Source organism: Wolffia australiana, chromosome 7 (assembly GCF_029677425.1).
Source record: "Wolffia australiana isolate 7733 chromosome 7, ASM2967742v1".
Lineage (NCBI taxonomy): Eukaryota > Viridiplantae > Streptophyta > Magnoliopsida > Alismatales > Araceae > Wolffia > Wolffia australiana.
The window spans coordinates 14,595,330-14,608,953 of NC_135841.1; the positions used below are offsets into that span (position 1 = coordinate 14,595,330).

The 13,624-nt window shown below is 39.9% G+C and overlaps 1 pseudogene across 1 annotated transcript; it reads left to right on the plus strand.

The window, feature by feature from the left end:
* The first annotated feature begins 10,487 nt into the window (after nucleotides 1-10,487).
* LOC144705414 (alcohol dehydrogenase 2-like) lies at nucleotides 10,488-13,154 on the plus strand (annotated as a pseudogene). The gene is made up of 10 exons (XR_013582038.1): nucleotides 10,488-10,648; nucleotides 10,816-10,952; nucleotides 11,052-11,098; nucleotides 11,202-11,522; nucleotides 11,629-11,711; nucleotides 11,823-11,898; nucleotides 11,993-12,054; nucleotides 12,159-12,254; nucleotides 12,351-12,510; nucleotides 12,792-13,154. The product of XR_013582038.1 is annotated as an alcohol dehydrogenase 2-like (transcript).
* Nucleotides 13,155-13,624: the final 470 nt, after the last annotated feature.

The window sequence follows — 13,624 nt, forward strand, 5'->3', positions numbered from 1 at the left end:
AACCTTTTGCTACTCTCTCTGTCCTCGAGATGGTTTTTGCTTGCAAAAAAAAAGTGACCTTCAGTTTCCCTACCACCACCTTCTCTCTCGAGGCTACAAATGAATCTCAATGTAATCGGTATTTAAAAAAAAACACCATACTTGATGGTGCATATGTGTCTCTGATGTTTTCAATCCTAAGGCTGGGGTTTTGGAGTTGTGGATTATTATCTCATAGCGAAAAGTTTGAATCCGTATTACTTCCTTTCAAGATCTCTCCAGTCCATTTTACTCACATTCTAAGCTGGAGTGGAAACCTTGGGCTGCATCTTAGAGAAAAATTATATAAATTTATTACAACGATATAATAGATGCGTATTTTTTTACTTTATTGATACATTGCATTGCGTCTAAATTTTGACAACAACAATTTTAACAGACTTATCAATGCTCAAAATATATATACACTATTTGGAGTCATGTTCTGCCAAAGATAAATATTTGTAAATCCAGTCTTAATCACTTAGGAGAACGTATAAACTGATGAAGGATCAAACCATGGAAAGGCGGGCTAGAATTTTGAGCTTAGGTTAGGAAATATGTTGGATGAAAGGTGTTGGGAGATAGGTTTGGAAAAGTCAGCAGATGTAATAATATTGGTGAGTTATTGTAATATTGTGTGAGGATTAAGAAAGTGGGATAAATTAATAGGTGGGATACTTATAAAACAGCAGTTATTATAGCATTATCATGTATTTTTACAGGTTTATTTATTTTAAACGATCATATATGCATGTTATCTAGCTTAAAAATATTAACTTAATTTTAAAAACAATAGCACAATTTAAAAAAAAAAATCAATGCAGAAAGTAACTCTTCAAATTTTGATCTGTTTAAGCATTTAATAATTTTTAGAGAAAATCCATGCTTTTGAGTAATTCTGCCTTGCATTAAATTTTAATTGGCGACTTATTTTGGCCAATGATTGGTTTTACCCAATAATTGAGAAATAAGTTATTTTCCGTTGTGCTTTGCATGGCTCATATGAATAATTACATGATAATGATAAATTTATTTGAAAATTTTAATGGACATTTAATAAATATAAATTGTGACACTTTTGGTGGAGAGAGGTTCATTTAACCAAAATTGCATTTAATAAATAAAAGCAAATAGGGATGTGTCCTGATAAAATAATTCTGACACTTTTGGTGCAATACATGCACACAAAATAGAGATGATGAGGTCAAATGAAAACATTTGGGCAATTATTTTAGCATTTAATGATACCCTAAATAGGACACCATGCAAACCATATCACATCCTAATTTGATAACAAGGTTTCTAGTTTTGTTATCTTATGATCATTAGTTCTTGATCTGATTGTGTAAGGAACATGTTGACGTCCAGATTGATGGATATTATGTGGTTGCCAAGCCAATCACACCACCATGTTTTTTATTTAAGTTCATTGAATTAAATATTTATTCATTATAGTCTAAGAATATATGAGCAATGACCCATTGGATTATGATGATATCATAATACAAAGATCGCTAGTCTTTAAGCATACATTCTAAATATTTTTATTCCATGGATAATCAAAATGGACATCAAATTATATGGATAGATTAGTATTATCTGATCCTACTTATACAATATGTTTGATCTTGTAGCCATTAGTGTGGAGACACTAAGGACAGATGGTGAGTGCTCTTTGGAGAAAGAGTTCACCGAATTGATCCATTGCATAGAAAAGTATTTTTTTATCATTCAATGATGACACAAGAACCCCACATCAATTTCTGTCAGCATGATCCAGGAAATGAAATACTTTATTCTCCCATCACTGAAACAATTTTTGGGTAAAATGTGTGAGTAAAAGTCCTAATGCTCTAGTGCCAGCATGAAGGGAAGAGAAGATCAATCGAATGGCTAGGATTGGCCTATTTTCAAACCATGATATCTTAAGGTCCAACCATTTGATCGACATGAAATTTTCAGGGTGATTGTCTTTTCACCCTCTTTCCATCATGGGCGGGGGGGGGGGGGGGGGAGGTTGAACTTTCCCCTAGCCTAGTTGGCCAAAAGGGTTAAATAGGTCTCAAAAGCCAAAACTTCTTTCGGTTCTTGGATTGATTTGGTGAGTTTCTTCATCCATTCTTAATTCTCTTCTTGTTTGTTTCCCAAATGCTAAGCATGAGTAAAATATTCATGGTCTAGGATAGATCATTATGGTAGAGCATCACCATACTTCAAGGGTGCATAGAAAAATCTAAAAAAGGTTTTAATTACTTAATGATCCAATTCATCATTCATATTTATTCTTTTCCATTCCAACCCATTTGATACTATGGATCTTACCCTCCAAGTGGAGAGAAACATAAATAGGATCTAATCGATCATCCATTATTTTTTTCCCTCTTAGCTTTCAATATTTTAAGGATTACCAAATTCTAGGTTATCATTAACATACTTTCCTCAAAAGATTGAAATCCTCATGAAGAGGTTCAGGTCAGATTGAATTACTCATCTTATCTCACTTATTTTTCCTCTACTTAAGAAATATACTCTTGAGTTAAATTTCTCCCTTTCACATTCATAAATTACATTTCAGATTTTATGTCTTCTCCTCCCTAAGGATCGATCCCTTCTCACTCTACACTTTTTCTAGCTCGAAAAAGGAAGAAACATATTATTATTGTACAAGTCTAGATTTAATGCCTCCTTTTACTAAGATTAATCGAACATTAAAAGTAGGATTAACACTACCCCTATGGAGGTTTGTGTGGCCTTCCAGCATTTTAAGGCAGATTATTTAACTATTTTTAACAGGTTTTTACAGTGGATAGCCTATATCTTCATAATTGGAGTGCTTTCTACCACACATAAAAAATATTATAGAAAATTAATATAATTTTTTGTCTACTACAAGATTCCACCCAATTCTGCTTCTCACAGCATGCCACTGCCACAACTTTCACTCGTTTCGTATCCCGCTATGCACAACTGCCACATGCATATCATGGATGAATTTACATTAGTTATTTTTAAATCTTTTAGTTTCCTAAGAATTCCTTTAAATATTATCAACATATTAGAATTATTAGACATAAAATAAATATGCACTTCAAAAAATATTATGTTTTTATAAAACATAATAATATGTTTCAATAATAATATCTCAATGCCTGATCTCAATGGTTTGAAGCTTCTTATCGCATCACAAAGGAATTTTATAAAGTTGGTAAGCAAACCAAACCTTAAAATGAGATTATTAACCTAACTTGTAGTTTACCAGACATGTCATAAAATGAAAAAATGATTTTAATCGGTACAAATAAAGGAGTACCATCAACACTAGATGCATGGTGGTATCTGGTTTGATGAAAAGAAATTTAATGCAAACATCAAGGCACATGTCAGGTGACACTGTTTTGACACACTTGGGAGAATCCGATGACACTGTTTTGACACATGTCAGGTGATAACAATTAACACAGAAATTAAAGAAAAATATTTTTAGGATTATGATGATTATTCTGATACGCTGGTGATCTCACACATGGTCTGAGGAAATAGAGAAGAAAATCAATGTCTCCAAATGATGCAACTTTACAACACAATATTTAACGATTTCAGATGATTTTAGGCAAAAAATTTGATGGAAACATTTTATCTCTCTCCTTTTCCCATTCATACCCTTCGACCTATAAATAAATAGACCTCTTTATGTATGAAAAACATATTTAATTTTATCCAATATCTGTAGAGCTATTGAATAAAACTGAGTTTGAGAGCTATCAAGTTTTTCTTAAAATATTGACTAAAGCCTAATAAAAAAGAGGAGTGTTGGGGCAGTAGTGTAGCAGACAATAGACATGATCTTGGCATAACATAATCATCCAAGATGAGTTCCTATTCTTCTGAACACTCATGTACACCCATCCTTATCAATTTCAACCTTCATAATCTCCCTTTCTCATAATTTAATGTGCCCTCATATTCTAAATTAAAAACATTTATATACATGAACATTTAATGTGCCCTCATATTCTAAATAAAAAAACATTTATATAAATGAATGAATACATAAATATCTATCAGTGCTTAAAATCCCTTCACATTTTTGCACTTTATCCTTCATCTCTCTGCTGTCTCTATATTCCCATCTCTTCAAATATATCCATTATCATATTTATCACCTTCTCATCTCACCATCATATTTCTATGTGTCACCCCTCATTATATATCCCATACATCCCATAATCACCTTTTACGAATTCATTTATTCCCTTATAATCTTTCACTACAGATTATTGATCAAATTATAAGATGAAAACTCACCAAAGTGAAGACTCAAAAACTTGTTGACTTGAAGAGAACCTTTGCCCTTCTGCCAGCCACAACTTGAGAGTAGGTTCATAACTATGGAGAGAAAGATAGGACTTAGAAGCTCTTATTTCAAGGGATTCACATGCTTCAAAGACTATTGTTATTCTCCTATATGATGATGAAGCCATTGGGGCCCATGACCCAGTCATGTACTTTGTCCATTATCCCTCATATTCATAATCCTTTTTAGTTGAATCCAGCTCCCCCTTTCCACTCTGATATTTGCCTTTTGTTTTTTTAAAGTTCAGAAGTAGGCCAAATTGTAGTAATTTTTTTGGGTTTCATTTGTTTCATTTCCTAGGCTCATTAGCTAATGTTATAGCTCCAATATAGACCAGTGTCGATCCATCTATGCATTTTTAATCATCACCTTCTAATTATTATTTTAATAAAAACTATCATTAGATATTAACCCCTTGTACAAAGCAAAGTGGAGTTAATAAAGATAAAATCAATAAATTTAATCATTGCATACTAATCAAGACTTAGGATAATATGTAGTGACATATAAAAATCGCATTAAATATGTGCTAACATGCATATTCATAAGTTTAATTAGGGCATAAAATTAATAGATAAGTTATCAGTATCACCACATAAATGCATATTACTAGACATTTACATTTATATCTCTTTTCAATTGGGGTGCATGCCAAATATGTCTTTATATAGGCATTGCGGGTAAGGTCATATTGTTTCTGAGAATAATGGTAATTGTAAGGTTCTACCCCAAATTAAGAGGACCCTCAACTCCAAAGTTTCCAAGTGTTTTTGGGTTCTTGAGGCCTTGATATGGATGAATAAATCAAAATATTTCGTAGCGAAATACTTGAACGGAATCAAACAACATCGATAAAATCATGAAACGATCCTCGGCACGTATCACATTCATGGTTTCTTAGATCCTAGAGCGAGACGAGTTGAGCTGCTCAGTGCGCAGCCTCTAGATGCATCCACGCGGTCCTCTGCACGTCGAATCTCCTCCTTCTCATTGACAAGCCCCGTTCTTTCTCCATCATCATCGTTATGTCGTCTCGATTGCATCGGGAGTGGAGAGGAGGGTGAATAAGGGAAAAGGCTCCTGAAGAATTTTGGCCTGGGTGAATTTCGTTCAAGGCCTTCCCTATTTATACTAAGTGGGTATTTTTCATAAAACCCCCAAAAGTTAAGTATATCCTCCGACATCCAAAAGACCATTTGTGTGTGACCCTCTAGGCCTATGTATCAGTCTACTTAATGACTCTAGTGGCCCAATAACTTTTATTGGCCTTCCAAATTAAGTAAACATTTCATCATATAGATTAATTAACGTCGGATTAATTCAACCCAATCGATAGGTGAGTCTCTAACACGTGGGGTGCCAAGCTACACCTCATGTTCTAGAAGATACAAAGGAGTGTGTATCGACTCACTCATGGAACCTGTTCGTCATTGGTTACCATGTACGTATAATCCCTCATCCACTTGGCGCTCCTTGGATGACTTAGGGTATGGTCAACTGTCAAACCCTAATCAGTCATCTGAGTTAGTACTGATGCATTCACAAATCATTAGAGAACTATTCTCTGATATTTTATTGTCTTGGCCAACGACTTCATCGCATCGTCTTCCTTGAGCTGTCACCTCTTATACCGAGGGTGGATGATCCCATCTTGACCACTCAATCGTCTTCGTAAACTTCTTGATGTACCCGAACTAAGACCATTTAGAATTCCATGATTAAAAACTCGTTGACCATAATCAAAGTGCAACCGTCCGTCCACAAGGCGTCTTTGGTGTCTCAGGTCTAAGGACCACTTACACAACTGTGACGTAAATCAACCTGATTAATAGTTTGGTATAATACCATTTAAGGGAGTTGTACGGATCAATTTAGTGACCTCTTTCCACTAAAGAGCACCCACTATCTATCCTTAGTGTCTCCACACTGATGGCTAAGGGACCGACCATATTCATCATATGAGTGAGGCTAGATAGTGCTATTTTATTCGGATATTTCGATGTCCTTCTCACCTATCCTTCGAATAAGAACGTTTAGAACACATACTTAAAGACTAGCGATCTCCGTATTATGATCTCATCATAATTCGCTAAGTCCAATCATGTATTCATGGACTTCATTATAAGCATCACACATGCGTCATAATGGATATGTTGTATTAATGATCATGGAATGAGACATGGAATGTGTGATTGGCTTGCTGGTCACATATATTTCCATCAAGTGTCGCCCGGGCAAATCGCGAGCTAGGACAAATGCTTGAATTTGGCGCGTGCAAGCCTCAGTGCTTGGAGCAGAACACTGAGCAATATTGATCTCTCGCAATGGAAGTCTCTTGCAATAGCTTAAGTATGCGTAGAAGGGGTTAGAGGAAAGGGAGGGGACGCAGCTCCTTGGGGGGAATAGTCTCATTGCATTAATATCGTACGAGGTTACATTGTAGTCATGAACATTACATAGGGAAAGACTGGGGATGATACCAAAGTAACACGATGAGGTGCCTTGCGCCGTGGTAGCATTGCCCTTGCGCCCTAAGGTCTGCCTCTCCACACGCATGTGCCTACTTGCCCTACCGCTACACATGTGCCCCCGGGCCGAGCGCCGCACGCCCACGAGCATGGCGATCACACACGACACCATCACCCGTGCTGACACCTATTGCATGCAGGCTGTGCGATGTCGCCGCATTTGGCACCTCAAACCGAGCGCAGCCTCCACACACGCGATGCGCGCACGATTGCTGCGCGGCTCCCCGCACAACTCTGAGTGCTGCACCGCGACACTACTGCCCGGCCTGCACCTCCTGTGCTTGCGCGCGGTGCTTGGTGCTCGCGCACAACGCTTGACGCCCCCGTGCGCTCTCTTCTCAGCCCGTGTGCCGAGCACGCGCGGGCCTCCTTTGATCCGTCCTGTCTAAGCACGAACGGGCATGCACACCATCCGAAGTGTATAACTACTACGGGGGCGATGGCCTAAAAGATCAGGTTGGGCGTCACCACCCTTAGTGTGTTGTAGCACACTAAATAGAACTCAGTCATTACAAATCGTGAGTCCAACACAAACAAGCCCTCCCAATAAGCACGGAGGCCTCTGGGCAGGGAAGTCGCCTAGTTAGGGGCCTAACACCAAGTTATAGAGATCAATAGAAATTAACAATGCTTTTATTTTGGTTTTACCGTCTTAATAAGTTGGTTGACTCTAGCTAACATAAAAAATTGGTAACCCAAAAAAAGTAATTTTTGTGGTAAAATAAAGGGCCATATTGATTCTGAATAAAATGCTTGTTCATGTTTCTACACATTCGATATCATATAAAAATACAATAGTTTGTGTATCAGACATCTTTGGCAGTCTTTCTACATTACAAAAGGCTATATCTGGACTCATTAGTATAACAAATGGAAGAGCATAATTTTTAGTGAATTATATAACTTTGTCAACTTTATTGGAATTGTTATTACTTAATGATGGAGTAGTTGGTTTCCCATTGCTAGTGATTATCCATGTTGGATCTATTAAGGCAGAAATGTGTTTACTAATGGAATTATATATGGTATATGGAATTATATATGGTATAATGGAATTATATATGGTCAAGTGCACATTCAATATCCGATGCAGTATTCATCACTCCACATATATAAATATTATTATTGACGTGTGACATACACAATAGTATCTAAGAATAAGTAAAATTCTAATTGATTTTGATAACTTCATAACTCATTGATCACTTATCCTTGAACATGTTACTCTACTAGCTATAAGACACTAAGGATAGATAGTGAGTGCTCTTTAGGGATATTTAAACATCATAATGGCACTCTCTGCTCCCATTGGTGTGATAAATTTGTTTGGTCATGTGACTCTATTAGACACTAATGATAATGAGTGCTCTTTAGGGATAGTGTATTTTATTGAGGAGTTTTACTTGCCACAGTCATGCCACGTCAGTGAAATGACATCCAATATGATTCATTATAAGATTGGACTAGTAATAAAATGATATGCTCCCTATACTGTTTAAGAGATTTAGAAAATAGGATTAAATATAGGGAAAGATAGCCGGCTAGGATTCAACATTAATAAGATAACATATACACGGTTAGGATATAATCCGATGTAGCCGTTATAGCTTGTTATAACGGCTAGGATTGTTCTAACAAATTATAACATATATTGTTATAACATAAATAAGAACCAACATGTATTTTGAATAACAACGATCTTAACGGTCATTAGTAGGAGAACAAATAGACAGCTATGACTCAACATAGATAGGATAACATATACACGGTCAGGATATAATCCGATGTAGTCGTTATAGCTTGTTATAACGGCTAGGATTGTTCTAACAAATTATAACATATATTGTTATAACATAAATAAGAACCATCATGTATTTTGAATAACAACGATCTTAACGGTCATTTCTCTTGTTCTTCTGTGCTATCCTTCTCCTCTCTCTCTCTCTCTCTCTCTCTCTCTCTCTCTCTCTCTCTCTCTCTTTCTTTCTTCTTCTTCTTCTTAGTTCGAGAAATCCTAACAATCTCGACAGGTTTGACTTTCTAGATTCAATGTGATCCAAACCAGCCGCTCCAAATCAGATTATGGGCTTATAGAGATTTTTTGACGTGCTTGGATTGAATCCCCGGCCCTAGCCCTACCACCACCAGTCTTATTTATCAGATCTGTGATGCAAAAAATATCTACATCGAATTTAATGGATGTATCTACTTCGGGTCGCAATCTTCTTCTGCTAGTGTCCCACCTGGAGACGTCACAAATGGGATAAATTATACTGTGGTCGAAAAACCACCACAGGTGAATGCCATGAATAAGGGCTCGGTCAAATTCAAGAACTCTGAGAAAAGAAAAATGGGATGCGCCTCTACGTTTAGCCGCTGGTTCTGGGCAATTCTGTATCTGAGAGAGCCCCGGAAAAACGGCGATGGGCGGCAAAACTGTCTTCCGTCGAAACTGGGGGGCTGTCGCCGCGGCCCGCGGGTTGGGTTTTCCTTTCATGAACGTGGAGTTGGCAGCGCGATAATTTTCTCCCATATGGAAATACTACACGGAGATTTATCACCCCTTTTATAGCAAAGTTTAAGACTAGGAGATTGCCGGGCAGATGAAATTTTTCTCACGGCTTTGATGGAAAACATTTCCTCGGTTGTATGATTAGAAATCTACAAAATGAAACTCAACGAGTCGCGGGGTTAAAACTAAAGTAAATCCTGAAAATATACTTCTTTGTTAAACGGAGTAATATTAATATATTTTATCCGGACTTATCTCATGTAGTATGCATGGGAAGTTTATCCGATATAATATCTTGTAGGAAGAAAATATTTCTTTAATTCTCGCTTTCCTTTTTCTTGATTCAATTAGAGTTCAACGAAGGCAAAAAAATCCCACGCTCCTGTCATTGACTTTATTAAGCAAAATATGAGCGTGCCACTTGGCATTTCGAGCTCCGTTGGATTCTAGCACCGCCAATGGAAGATTGAAGCATGGATATTGTAACAGCCTGAAATCGACGTCTCCATGGTCTTTGCATGCGTTGCAAGCTCAATTCTTTCCCGTGAAGACATCTGGCATTCTCGGTCATCCCTCCAGAACTCTTAGATTGGCGGATATACCCCTGTTCTTGATGTTCTTGAGGACCCGAATCATACTGATATTTTCAACTAGCGGCCACCCAAGAATCAAACCTTGGCAGTGCCGCCTAAACGGGAAGAATTGATTGACAAAAGTTAAATTTAACGTAACATACTTTCAGATACAAATTGAACATGACTATAGGCAAAGAGATGGAAGTATCGCGCTCTTGCCGTGGCTTTTTGTCTAAACAATTTAAAATTACCACGGGTAGCAAAGAATCTTGCGGAAACCAAAACCGCGGCAAGCATACAACATTCTAGAAATACAGCTGAGGTTGACGTATCAGTCAACCTGTCGACCCCTCACAGCTGTGAAAAGACATCAGACATTGCGAAGCCTAGAACCGAGCCACCGTATGAGACGTTTCTTCCAGCACAAACGGTTTTGGAGATGGAAGAAACCACGAATATCCAGGGCAGCTTCACCCCTTATATATTCCCTGGACGGCCCTGTATTCCTTCGTATCCACTGCTGGTCATAAATCCTCATTAAGAGAAAGAGAGTGAGGAAAAGAGCGAAAGAGAGAGCGAGGGAAAGAGCGAGACAGAGCGAGGAAGAGAGAGAGATAGACGATGGCGAGTACGGCTGGTCAAGTCATCAGATGCAAAGGTACGACGCTCGCCCATTGTTGCAAAGTCTTTCACTCTGTTCCAGCCCGTAGGGCAATGGTCTGAGCAGAGCTTTTTGGTCCCTCATCAACGAGGCGGCGATCTCTAATGTTGACGTTCTCTGGTACGACTGCTAATCCCCACCGAATTTCTTCGCTCATGTTGCAGCGGCGATTGCCTGGGAAGCGGGGAAACCGCTGTCGATCGAAGAGGTGGAGGTGGCTCCGCCGCAGGCCAACGAGGTCCGGGTGAAGATCCTCTTCACCTCCCTCTGCCACACCGATGTCTTCTTCTGGGAGGCCAAGGTACGGCATTATTCATCAATTCATACCAGATAGACGCGATAAGAGGCTCCGATCGAAGGTGGAATTCCTGATTTGATCTGGTTTTTGACGGCATTGCAGGGTCAGACTCCCGTATTCCCCAGGATCTTGGGACACGAGGCCTCTGGGTAAGCCGTCAAACGCGTTCCTTCCTCTCTTCTCCAATTTTCTACCCTCCAGTCTCGCTGTGTTGCTAATCTGGGATATCGTTCTTGGATTTGTTGGGATCAGGATTGTGGAGAGCGTGGGAGAAGGGGTGACGGATGTGCAGCCGGGAGACCACGTTCTGCCGGTGTTCACGGGGGAGTGGGAGTGCGCACTGCAAGTCGGAGGAGAGCAACATGTGTAGCCTGCTGAGGATCGACCCCGACCGGGGCGTGATGCTCAACGACGGGAAGACGAGATTCTCCAAGGACGGCAAGCCCATCTACCACTTTCTGGGCACCTCCACCTTCAGCGAGTACACCGTCGTTCACGTCGGCTGTCTCGCCAAGATCAACCCCGCCGCTCCCCTCGACAAGGTCTGCGTCGTCAGCTGCGGTATCGCCACGGGTGCGTCTCCCATGAAACAACGATCTCAGCTTTCGATTCCTCGTCCTCGCGCGTTTCTGAATTTGGAACTACAATACCGATGTTCAAACGGGCGTGTCCTATGCAGGTTTCGGCGCGACGGTGAACGTGGCAAAGCCCAAGAAAGGCTCTACGGTCGCCGTGTTCGGATTGGGATCCGTCGGCCTTGCCGTGAGTGTCCCTCTATCTCCGTCTAATTCGCTTTAATTATCCTGTACCTGCGTGGACTTGCCCTGGGCCGTCTTCTCCGGATTAGTCCTTGACATGATCTGATGAAAACAGGCCGCGGAGGGAGCCAGGGTGTCCGGAGCTTCAAGGATCATCGGCGTCGACCTGAACCCGGACAGATTCGAGCAAGGTCTGCGTCCAAACTTTTAGAAATAATAAGCTTTAGTCGTCTGAAGTGGACCAGAGAATTGAAGATATTCGGGGTATATTTGTTTTGTGTACAGCCAAGAAGTTCGGAGTGACGGAGTTTGTGAACCCAAAAGACTACGACAAGCCCGTTCAAGAGGTTGGGCGTCTCTTCTCTTTTCGATCTCACTTCTCAGAATCACTAGTATCCGTAAAGCCTTGTGCGGGCACCTTTTATTAATCCTTTGAAACGTGGTGTGACAGGTTATCGTAGAGATGACGGGCGGCGGAGTAGACCGCAGCATTGAGTGCATCGGCAACGTCAACGCCATGATTTCTGCATTCGAATGCGTCCACGATGTAATCTCGCTCGACACACCTCCGAGTTTTGCAGATCTTCTGTGCCGACTAGTGTCGCTGTTTTTACTTATCTTCTCTTAAATGCGGCGGTTGCAGGGCTGGGGCAAGGCGGTTTTGGTCGGAGTGCCTCCTAAAGATACGTACTTCAAGACTCTGCCGATCAATTTCCTGTGCGAGCGGACGCTGACGGGTACCTTCTACGGGAACTACAACCCCGAACCGATATTCCCCACTGGTGGAGCAGTATCTTAACAAGGTAAAGAAATTTTTCTGCTCACCCCCCCCCCCCCCCCTAAGGTGAACTGGATGCAAACAAAGCAACCGTGGGAATCGAGTACCTCTTCAAGGGTCCTTTCGAACCCGTGGTTGATTCGGCTTGTCTTCATCCTGTAAAGCAAGTCCTACGACTGGAAAAGTCGCTCAACGGATTTTCAATAAATTCGTTGAGCATAAGAGCCAGTAGACTGACGTTTCTACTCGTCTGATTGTCCCTAGGCTTCCCACAGGCGTGATTTTGATTCTTGATTGATCTTTCAGGAGCTGGACTTTGACAAATTCGTCACCCATGAGTTGCCCTTTGCGGAGATTAACAAGGCCTTCGATCTCATGTTCCGAGGCGAAGGCCTTCGCTGCCTCATCCGCATGTAGAACAAAATGTGTTCCCCTAAGGCCGGGAGGCACCGCGATCCAGCGATGAAGTGTAATCTGCGAATAAAGGCGCTAGGCTGATGAGCTGTGAACGGTGTGGCTAGTACCATCTGTAATAAGTTATATCAGTACACGCGAGCGTGATATGTAAAGAGGACCTCTCTTTTGTCATAATCTCATGCAGCCACTCTTCCAATGTTAAAAAAGCATTCTGACCGCTTCAATTAATATTATATGTAGGTTTCTTCCCTTTGCCTCTTTTGCCAAATGTCATATCCTCTTTGGTCGTCAGCAGATAGCTGCCGCCTGTTTGCTCAAATACTATGTACATATAATTATCTTTTATCTATTTTGCTTACGTACCCTACTCGACTCAGTAGAAGTCAAGCAGTGGACTAATGTAAATATTTTTTTAGAAAAAAAATTATGTTTTTTGGAGGTTTAATCAATAATGGACCAAGATCTGTCTATATATTCACTTTGCCTTCATGTCCTGTTGAGCGAGGCATTTAGTAGATGCCGCGACGTTCAGTCTGTAGACCTCGTTACCTTGACAATACATTTCAATTATCATCATTTTAGCCATTTAACTGATTATAATAATGGATATTATCATTTCTTTTATAGCTATCTAAATTATTAATGCATAACCATGTTTATTCTTATTTTCATGACATTTAAGGTATTTTGTCAATAATATTACGTACGAAATGATACCCAAA